Source organism: Solanum dulcamara, chromosome 5 (genome assembly GCF_947179165.1).
Source record: "Solanum dulcamara chromosome 5, daSolDulc1.2, whole genome shotgun sequence".
In the NCBI taxonomy this organism is placed as follows: Eukaryota; Viridiplantae; Streptophyta; class Magnoliopsida; order Solanales; family Solanaceae; genus Solanum; species Solanum dulcamara.
In genome coordinates this window covers 14854514-14864202 of record NC_077241.1, presented here as the reverse complement: position 1 = coordinate 14864202, position 9689 = coordinate 14854514, and positions in this window count along the sequence as shown.

The window sequence follows — 9689 nt, the reverse complement described above, 5'->3', positions numbered from 1 at the left end:
AACACAAAATTACTACCTTTCTATTCTAGGACTGTCTCGTTAGGAGACTGAAACTTGACCACATGGGTCCTAAAACATATAGAAGCATAGCATGCATTAAGCCAATCCATACAAAGAATAACAACAAAATCAGTCATATCAAGCTCAAAAAGTTCAATTTAGATGACTTTATGAATATCTAAAACTGGGCAATTTTGATAGATGTTTTTAGCCACAATCAAATCACTAACAGGAGTATAGACTGAAAAAGGCTCTAACAAGATCTCAGGACTAACAATGAATTTCATAGGAAGATAAGGAATAACAAATGATAGAGTAGCAACCGAATCTTAAATTGCATAAACATCAAAGTCAAAGACTTTCAACATACTAGTCACCACATCGGGCGAATCCTCTAACTCCTAACAAGTCTGAATGGCATAAAACCTATTTTGGCGCTGACCACCACCCGATGTAATATCATACTGATCTGGACGATCGATAGACTGAGTTTGAGACTAGGGTCTAGCACCACTTTTATACTCATTTGCATGATGACTCAGTTTTCCACACCTATAGCGTACATTCTATCTCGCTAAGCATTCTCCATTGTGGGTTCTCCCATACTTCTTACATGAAAGAATGACTTAACCCTTCAGAGCTCCTCCTTGTTCCTTGGGATTAGGCACCTTATCTTTATCAAACCTTGGAGCTAGAGCATTAGATGAATCTTGGGCATAATAATTTTGATGAAATGACCACCATTCTTGGACTTACCATAAGAGAAGTTCCACCTTCAGTTCAAGACTACTTGTACTCCCTTCTAGACCTCTCCTTCAACTTTTTCTCCTCAATTTGCTCGGTATGTGTCATAAGTATTGAAAATCCATCTTATTGATAAGCATGGTGGTTCTACATTCTTTGACCACCAAATTGGACACACCCAAAACAAACATGCTCATCTGGGCCCTTGGATCCGCAACCATGAAAGGAGCATATTTGGACATCTTTGTAAATATGGGGGCATACTACCTCAACTCATGTTATCTTGGCTCAATTGATAAGCTCTTGAACTTTAGCCTCCCTTAACTCTTAATGAAAGAAAAGATTAAAAAAAGCATCCTTGAGTTCCTCCTAATCAACAGGACCATCATCTCTACCTCTTTTATCATTCCATTGGTCATACCAAACTTGAGCAACCCCTTTGAGTTAATATGCTTCCAAGTCCACTTTTTCCACCAGGCTAATTACCATGATGTCAACAATCTGACCAATACCCTACATGAACTTTTGTGGATCCTCATCCACCTTAGAACAACAAAACTTGAGAGGGTTGATATGAGTGAACTCACAAACTTGGCTAGCCACCATACCCACATTTGGGTTCATGAGATCCACCACCTCTCAGATAACTTAAGCTGTTATGGCTTGAGCGAGAACTTCAAAAGTGGCTCAAAACTCTGTATGAGAGACTTGTTCACTCAAAGGGTCATTTGGAGCTTGTTGCTCATCATCAACATTTCTTCGGATAGAATATCTTTGGAAAGGCATAATTCTATAATTGCAAAGAAAAAGCGTTAAAGGAAAAAGACTTAGAGCTTAACTTTATATCACAATGAGATCATGAAAGAAGTCATGATTTCCTATGACGCCTCATAGCCTTCTATTCATAGATGTGGCACGCTTTACTCCGATAAAAGACTCTACTTGATTTGGCATGTTAGACTACCTAGGACACTTGAACCTTGTGCTCTGATACCATGTTTGTCATGACCCAAGCTAGACCCTAAGTGCGATATCGCGATTAGAATTTCGAGGGACCCCGACCAAGCCTATCATATCATTCATGAATATCCATAAGGTAAGTAAAGAAATAAATTAAAACATAGATGCGAAAATAAACTCTCAACATGAAAGTCTCAATAAAGGAGATAAGTCTCAAACTCAAAATGAAAGACAACATAGACTCCATAACATCCAAAATGCCTCTATTAACTAGATGGCGATATAAGACAAGCTCCCATCTCACCCATGACAATATAAGAAAAATTAAATAGTCAAACGATGCAATAAAAATAAATTATCTTGTCCTCGAAGCACAAGGACTCACCATAAGTGCTAGTCTAAGCTCAACTCTACTCACGAATGGGAGGTGCACGATGAACATCTATTTCTACATTATGATACAATGTAGGTAAAAGTATGTGTTAGTATATGGAATGCACAAAGTATGTGAGAAGTATGCATGATCAATGAAAATAGGAAATAATCAATATGAACCAGGGGATGCATGACCAATATCTTAAAACATGAGTAAAATCATGAAAAACTTAAAATATTATAATCATTGGTCAATGCATCAAAACATCATCATGAAAAATTTATATCTTTCTTTTACCTTGATATGGGATAATACCTTTAACTGATATATAAGACCATGCAAGATATAAGATGAAATTAGATGATCCCCACATCGAGAAGGGGGAAGCTACCTTACTAGGGTAGACTCCGTGATGACACTTTCTCTAACTTTGTGCTATATATTGATCCACTAGCTACGCCATACTGGCAGCATAAACCTATACAGGCAACGTAGTTAGAAACTAAAGGTTGCTACTAGGATTCTCTTGGCTAGGTACAATGGCTACCGAATCGAACCCTACCTTAAAGTCCTCTTAGTGCTTAGTCATTATCCCAATGGAACATCCTTAGGAAAGTTTATAATAGATACCAATACAATTTTATACAATAACATAAGAATACCTCATTTATCATCTTCATCAAGAGTGTGTGAGGACATTCCATCATAACCTTTATACTTCTTTTACATAATTGTGAATGCATTGCCCTTATTATACTATAACCTTTTGCTTAAAGAATCATTGAAACATTATTCATCATTTTTCATGAGTCATTCATAAAGCTTCATTGAAATCACTTGAAATTCATGATCATAATTTATTGAAAATATACTTGAAACTAGCATTAAAGGGGAGCCTTAGAGTAACTGGTAAAGTTGCTGCCATATGACCAGGAGGTCACAGGTTCAAGCTTTAGAAATAGCCTCTAGTAGAAATGCAAGGTAAGGTTGCGTACAATAGACTCTTGTGGTCGGGCCTTTCCCCGAACCCTGCTCATAGAGGGAGCTTTAGTGCACCGGGTTGCCCTTTTATACTTAAAACTAGCATATAGCATGGTCCATTGAAATTCATCTTGAGATCATTCAAAATGATGTGAATTATGTATAATTAGTCTAATAGAAATGAAATATACCATAATTTAGAAGACCCAATATAATCCATGAAATTAGGGATTTTAGAAGAAGAATGCATGAGAGATATTTGAGAGAAAACTAGGGATTTCATGGGTGAAATGGCCCAAGGAATAATTTCCATATACCTTTTATCTTAGAAACCCCAATTTTCAAGGAATTGAAGCTTTGACCTTGAAAAACTCTTTTTTGTTGCTTGAGGAATAACAAGACTCTTGAGAGAACACTTTTAGAGAGAGAATTTTGATTTTGAGTGTTTAGGGTATAATGAGTGTGTTAGGAGGGACTAAGGTAGTTAATAGGTTAGTAGAAACCCCTAAAAACCATTTAAATTTATTAATAAAAATATAAAAAAAGACCAAAATACCCTTGAACTTAAGTAAATTCGAACCCTGTATGGAAGCCTACCATGATCCGAGAAGCTCACCATGGCCTATTGTGGTGATCATGGTTATGGACTTAGATTGGATCTGAAGGGATGACCTCTACGGACACCACCATGGCCTATGGTGCTCACCATAACTCATGGTGTTTTCCGTGGTACGCACCCTTAATAGGAGTTTGAGGAGTTAGGTTTACGGGCCTCATCACATCTTGTGGTTTACACCATGAGCCATGGAGCCATCTTCAACCCCTTCTCTAAGATTTCCATTTGAATACTGACCTTCATGGGAGCTCTCCATAGCTTGTGAAGAGTACCACGACCCGTGAAGGACCACCTGGTGCAAAAAGTTAAATTTTTTTGAGAAACTTCTTTTGAACCTCATTTTTTGACTTTTCAACTTTTGGGGTCTTACTCAAGTATTTACTGTATAATTTTTTCCTATATTACTTCATAATATAAGTTTTAAGTCTCCTCATCATGCTCACATTTCGTGCAGATATTCGGTCAACAATTAAGCTTGTTTGGTGAGTCCTCAAATTTTGAGGATGAGTTTATCTCTCATTCAATATTATTCTTTTAGTTTTCATACTTTGGAGTTAGGTAGGGATTTTTTCTAACAACTCACCAAAGTGGTAGAGGCTTTCAGATAGTTAGATTATGTGTATGTTTTTCTTGTCAGATTCTTTTAGATGATATGATAGAGCATTTGAGACTTTACTTCCGCATTCCATATTTTCAGTCATATTGTGCTATCTTAGTGTCACTCCATGCAATGAGCTTAGCTTGGGGGTATGTTTTGTCTCTAAGCATCATAGTTTGACTAAAGAGTAGTCTGGGATCATGACAAACTTGATATCAAAGCATTAGGTTCAAGTGTCTTAGATAGTCTAAAAGCTATATTAAGTAGAGTCCTATTCATGGGTATGAATTATGATACATTTATGAATAGGAGTCTATGAAAATTTTGAGGATATACTTCACTTCTTTCATACTATCAATCGTGTGATAGAATTTAACTCTATATAATTTCCTTCTAACACTTTGTCTACATGTTTACAGCATCATTCCTCAAAGAAGAGCTTATGTTAGAAGGAATCAGAATAAGGAACAATAAGCACCTCTAGCTCCCGCAGAACCTTTGGCTTAACAAGATTCTCATGTTAAATTTAGTGCTACTTTCTAACTGCTAGCATAAGCTATGACTACTCAGGCCAATCTAGAGGTTGTGGCCCTAGTCAACCGTAATGCTAATATGCCTTCTACTAGAGTTTGGACTTCACTCGATTGAATCCTTGGGAGTTTCATGGTTCAAAGGTGGAGGAGGGTCCATAAGAATTCTTAGAGGGTATCAAGATGATCACCGAGATTATGGATTTCATTCTAATTAAGAGTGATGACTCAAACTCTTATAAGTTAAAAAGAGTAGTCAGATTTGGTACAAGTGATGAAAAGATAATAGGGTAGATAATGTCAATCATGTTGATTGGGATAAGTTCGAGGGTGCTTTTCTTGACAGGTTCTTTCTTCTTGAGTTAAGAGAAGCTAAGGTTCAAGAGTTCATAAATTTAAATAAATGGGATATGATTGTCAAGGAGTACTCTTTGAAGTTTACTCAACTTTCAAAGTATGCTCCGACTATGGTTGCCTACTCTAGGGCCCGTATAAATAAGTTTATCTCTAGCATTTCTAAGATGATGGTGAAAGGGTGTAAAACTGCAATGTTGATCAAGGATATGGATATCTCCTATTTGATGACTCATGCCAAAAAAATTAAGGACGAGAAACTCAAGGAGAGGGCTCGGATAATAAGGGGACTCAGATAGATAGTATTGACTACTCTCATGAGAAATTAGGAGGTAGTCATTCTTCATTTCGACAGAAGTTTTCTATCCTAACTCATATTATTTTAGTGCTCTGATTCCTAAATTAAATAAGGACAGAGCATCGGGCTATAAGTCTCATGGTAACGTTTCTAGTGGTCATTATTTTCCACTTGCAAGAAGTATGGTAAGAATGACATGGGATAGTGCATGGTTGGTACAGATGGTTTATTTAGATATGGAATAACCGGTCATAGATTAAGGGATTGACCATTGACCTAGGGTAATGGTAGAGATATTTGCCCACAAACTCAGACTAGTGCTTCAACAGCTTCAGTAGGTCGCCTACCTCAGTAGGGTACTTTACCTAGTTCTAGTGTAGGTAGATTTTATGCTCTTCAGACTTGACAGGACCAGGAGGATTCCCTTGATGTGGTCACTGGTATGTTATGAGTCTTTCATCATGATTTTTATGTTTTGTTAGATCTAGGAGTAAATCTTTCCTTCGTAACTTCTTATGTTGCTATGAATTTTGATGTCAGTCCCGAGATCTTGTTAGAACCTTTCTTAGTCTTTACTCCTGTTGGTAAGTCAACTTTAGCTAAATAGGTATACATAAATTGCCAGGTCTAAGGTTTTCAGAAAATCACATCAGTTAATCTAATAGAGTTAGAAATTATAGATTTTAGTGTTATTCTTGGTATGAACTGGCTTAATGCTTGTTATGCCTCAGTTGACTTTAGAACCAGAGCCATAAAATTTTAGTTTCCTAATGAACCAGTTATCGAATGGAAGGGTAGTACCTCAGCACCTATTTGTCAATTTATTTCTTATCTTAAGGCCAAAAACATAATATCCAAGGGTTTTATCTATCATCTAGTTCGGGTAAAGGATACTAGTTCTAAAACCCTAACTGTTCAGTCAGTTCTAGTCATGCATGAATTTCTACAACTATTTTTGGAGATCTTCCTAGAGTCCTTCCTGAAAGGGAGATTAACTTTGGCATAGACCTTCTTCAAAATACCCACCCTATCTCTATTTATCCTTATAAAATGGCTCCAGCTGATCTTAAAGAGTTACAAGAATAGTATAGTTGAAGGACCTTCTAGATAAAAGGTTCATCGGACCCATCATCTCTCTATGGGGTTCTCCAATTCTATTCGTGCATAAGAAAAATGGTTCTCTCGGAATGTGCATCAATTCATTAGATCAAGAAGGTCACAATTAAGAGTAAGTATTCCATCTCGAAGATTGATGACTTATTCGATCAACTTCAGGGTGTCAGTTTCTTCTCTAAGATAGACCTCAGATAAGGCTATCAATAACCCAAGGTCAAAGAATGTGACATTTAGAAGACAGCCTTCAAGACTCTGTATAGTCATTATGAATTTATGGTTATGTCTTTTGTACTAACAAATGCTTCTGTAGGTTTTATGGATTTGATGAACATAATGTTCAAATAGTATTTGGATATGTTTTTCATTGTCTAATAGATGAAATCTTGGTTTATTCCTAGAGTGAGGATGAACATGCATGGCATTTGAGAATTAACTTGTAGACTCTTAAGGCCCATCAGTTGTTTACCAAATTCACTAAGTGTGGGTTTTTGTTGAGGTTTGTAGCTTTCCTTAGAAATATTATTTTTACAGATGGCATAAATGTTGATCCTCAAAAGACTAAAGCGGTAAAAAACTGGCCTAGAACTCTTGCACCCTCATTTATTAGGAGTTTCTTGGATTTACCTGGTTACTACAAATGATTTGTGGAAGAATTTTCCTCTGTGGCTTGTCCTTTGACCAAGTTGAATTAGAAGAAAGCAAAACCACTATTGGTTTGATGCTTGTGAGATGATTTTTCAGGAGTTGAATACTTGACTTACTACAACCTTAGTTTTGACTCTACCAGAAGGTTCAGATGGTTTTATGGTTTATTTTGAGGCTTTCAAAATTAGACTTAGTTGTGTGTTGATGCAATATAGAAGGTTATGCTTCTAGGCAACTTAAGGTTAATGAAAGAAATTATCCAACTCACGATCTCGAGTTAGCATCAATGGTCTTTACCTTAAAGATTTGGAGGCACTATCTTTATGGTGTTCTCTGGATGTGTTCACTAATTATAAGAGTCCTTAGTATGTATATAATCAAAAAGAATTAGAATATTCACTAGAAGAGGTGGCTTGAGTTGTTAAAGGATAATGACATGAGTGTTTTGTACCATCCCGGTAAGGCTAATATTGTGGAAGATGCTCTTAGTAGATTTTCCATGGGCAGTATTTTTCACGTTGAGGATGAGAAAAATAAATTGCTTCATTATGTCCATAGACTTGCCCGTTTGGGAGTTTATTTGGTGGATTTAGTTGAACTAAGGGAAACGGTTCTTAAAAGACTATTGAGGATGTGTCCCAAAAGGGATGTTGTGCTTTGTTATTAGGGTTAGTTGTGTGTTTCAGATATTGATGATTTGAGGTAATAGATTCTAGCAGAATCCCATAATTCATTGTATTCTATTCACTTGGGAGCCACTAAGATATACTATGACCAATGGGAAGTCTATTTGTGGAATGGGATGGTTGAGCATCAGAAACCAAGTAGTATGACTCCGGATATTAGCATTCCTACTAGAAAGTGGGAAGATTTAAATATGGACTCCATGTTATGTGCTCTATGAAAGGAGGTTTAAGGTTGGTGAAGTGGATTTGATAGGGCTTGAGTTAGGTCATGAGGCTACGGAGAAAGTTTGACTTAATAAGAGAGAGGTTGAGTACTGCCCATAGTAGAAAAAATCCTATGCTGATGTGAGAAGAAGAGAGCTTGAATTTGATGTTGATGATTGGGTTTATCTGAAAATCTCACCCATGAAGAGGATGATGAGATTTGGTAATAAAGGGAAGCTAAGTCCTAGCTATATTGGCCTTTATCAAATTCTAAGGTATTTTGGCAAGGTAGCTTATGAGCTGGATTTGGCCCCAGAATTGGAATCAGTGCACCTAGTGTCTTATGTGTGTTTGTTGATTCGACTACAGTTTTTCCTTTAGAGAGTATTGGTGTGAAGTAAAGTCTCTCTTACGAATAAGTCCTTGTTTAGATTCTAGACTGTCAGGATCATAAGTTGAGAAATAAAGAAGTCGCTTCAATGAAAGTCTTTTAGAGGAATCAATTAGTCGAGGGAGCTCCTTGGGAAGCCGAAGCAAATATGATGGCTAAGTACCCCCATCTCTTTCCTTCCAGTTCAATTCTAGTGTGAAGTATTAGTTTCATATATGTGTTCCTTCAAAATCATGTGTTTTAGTATTTATATGTCTCAGTATGTATGCATGTTCATGAAATTAGATTCAAACTTCATCTTTTGGTTCAAAGTTAGTCAGTCTTTCAGTTTTCAGTATTTAACCTTCAATGTTAGGTTGTAGATATTTTCCTACTCTTTTTATGCCTAATTGGACCCCATTCGAAGATTAATATTTTCAAGAGGGAGATATTGTAATACCAAAAAATTCTTGACTCAGATAAATCAAAAAATGTTGAAAATTTGCTGAAGTCTGCAGAAAGTAGCTTTTTTGAGAGTTATTTATGCCCTATACAAAGTTTTACAGACTATAGATGTCACCCATAGATTAGAATTCAAAGTTAGAGTATTGGGTCTAAGGTTTTCGAGAGGTTTTATGGTATATATAAGCTTTCACATATCGTAAACCCGGTCGTAGATTATCTTCAGCAACTTGAGAAAATTGATTGAACAGGACTATAGGTGTTTACGAGTGGTAAAAGAGTTCACAGACCGTGGATTTTTTCGTAAAATAAAGTATTGAAACATCAAATATTCAAGAAAGGACCCTGCCTTTTACGAATGGTTAGGATGGACCGCAGAAATGTTTACGAATTGTAGTATGGCCCATAAAATGGAATTTCAAAACTTAGGAAACTCAGATTTTATGGGCAGGCGTACGAGCCATACAGTTTTCTATTGACTGTGTAAGTCTCTATACATGCAAACTTTAGAAATCCAGCATTTTCCCTGTGGATTCTACGGACCTTTTCGCGGTCTATATATCTTTGTACGGTCCGTATATGTCATTTGTAGATGCCACATAGTAGTTTTAACTATGGGTTAATTTGGTATTTTCCCATTCTGCTAATTCATATACTATGTCTTTTGGGGCTAATTTAGGAAAGTTTATCTGATCCCTACGTCCCCTAACCTCCCCATTCACTCTAATTCTTACAAATCTAGTTTCTTC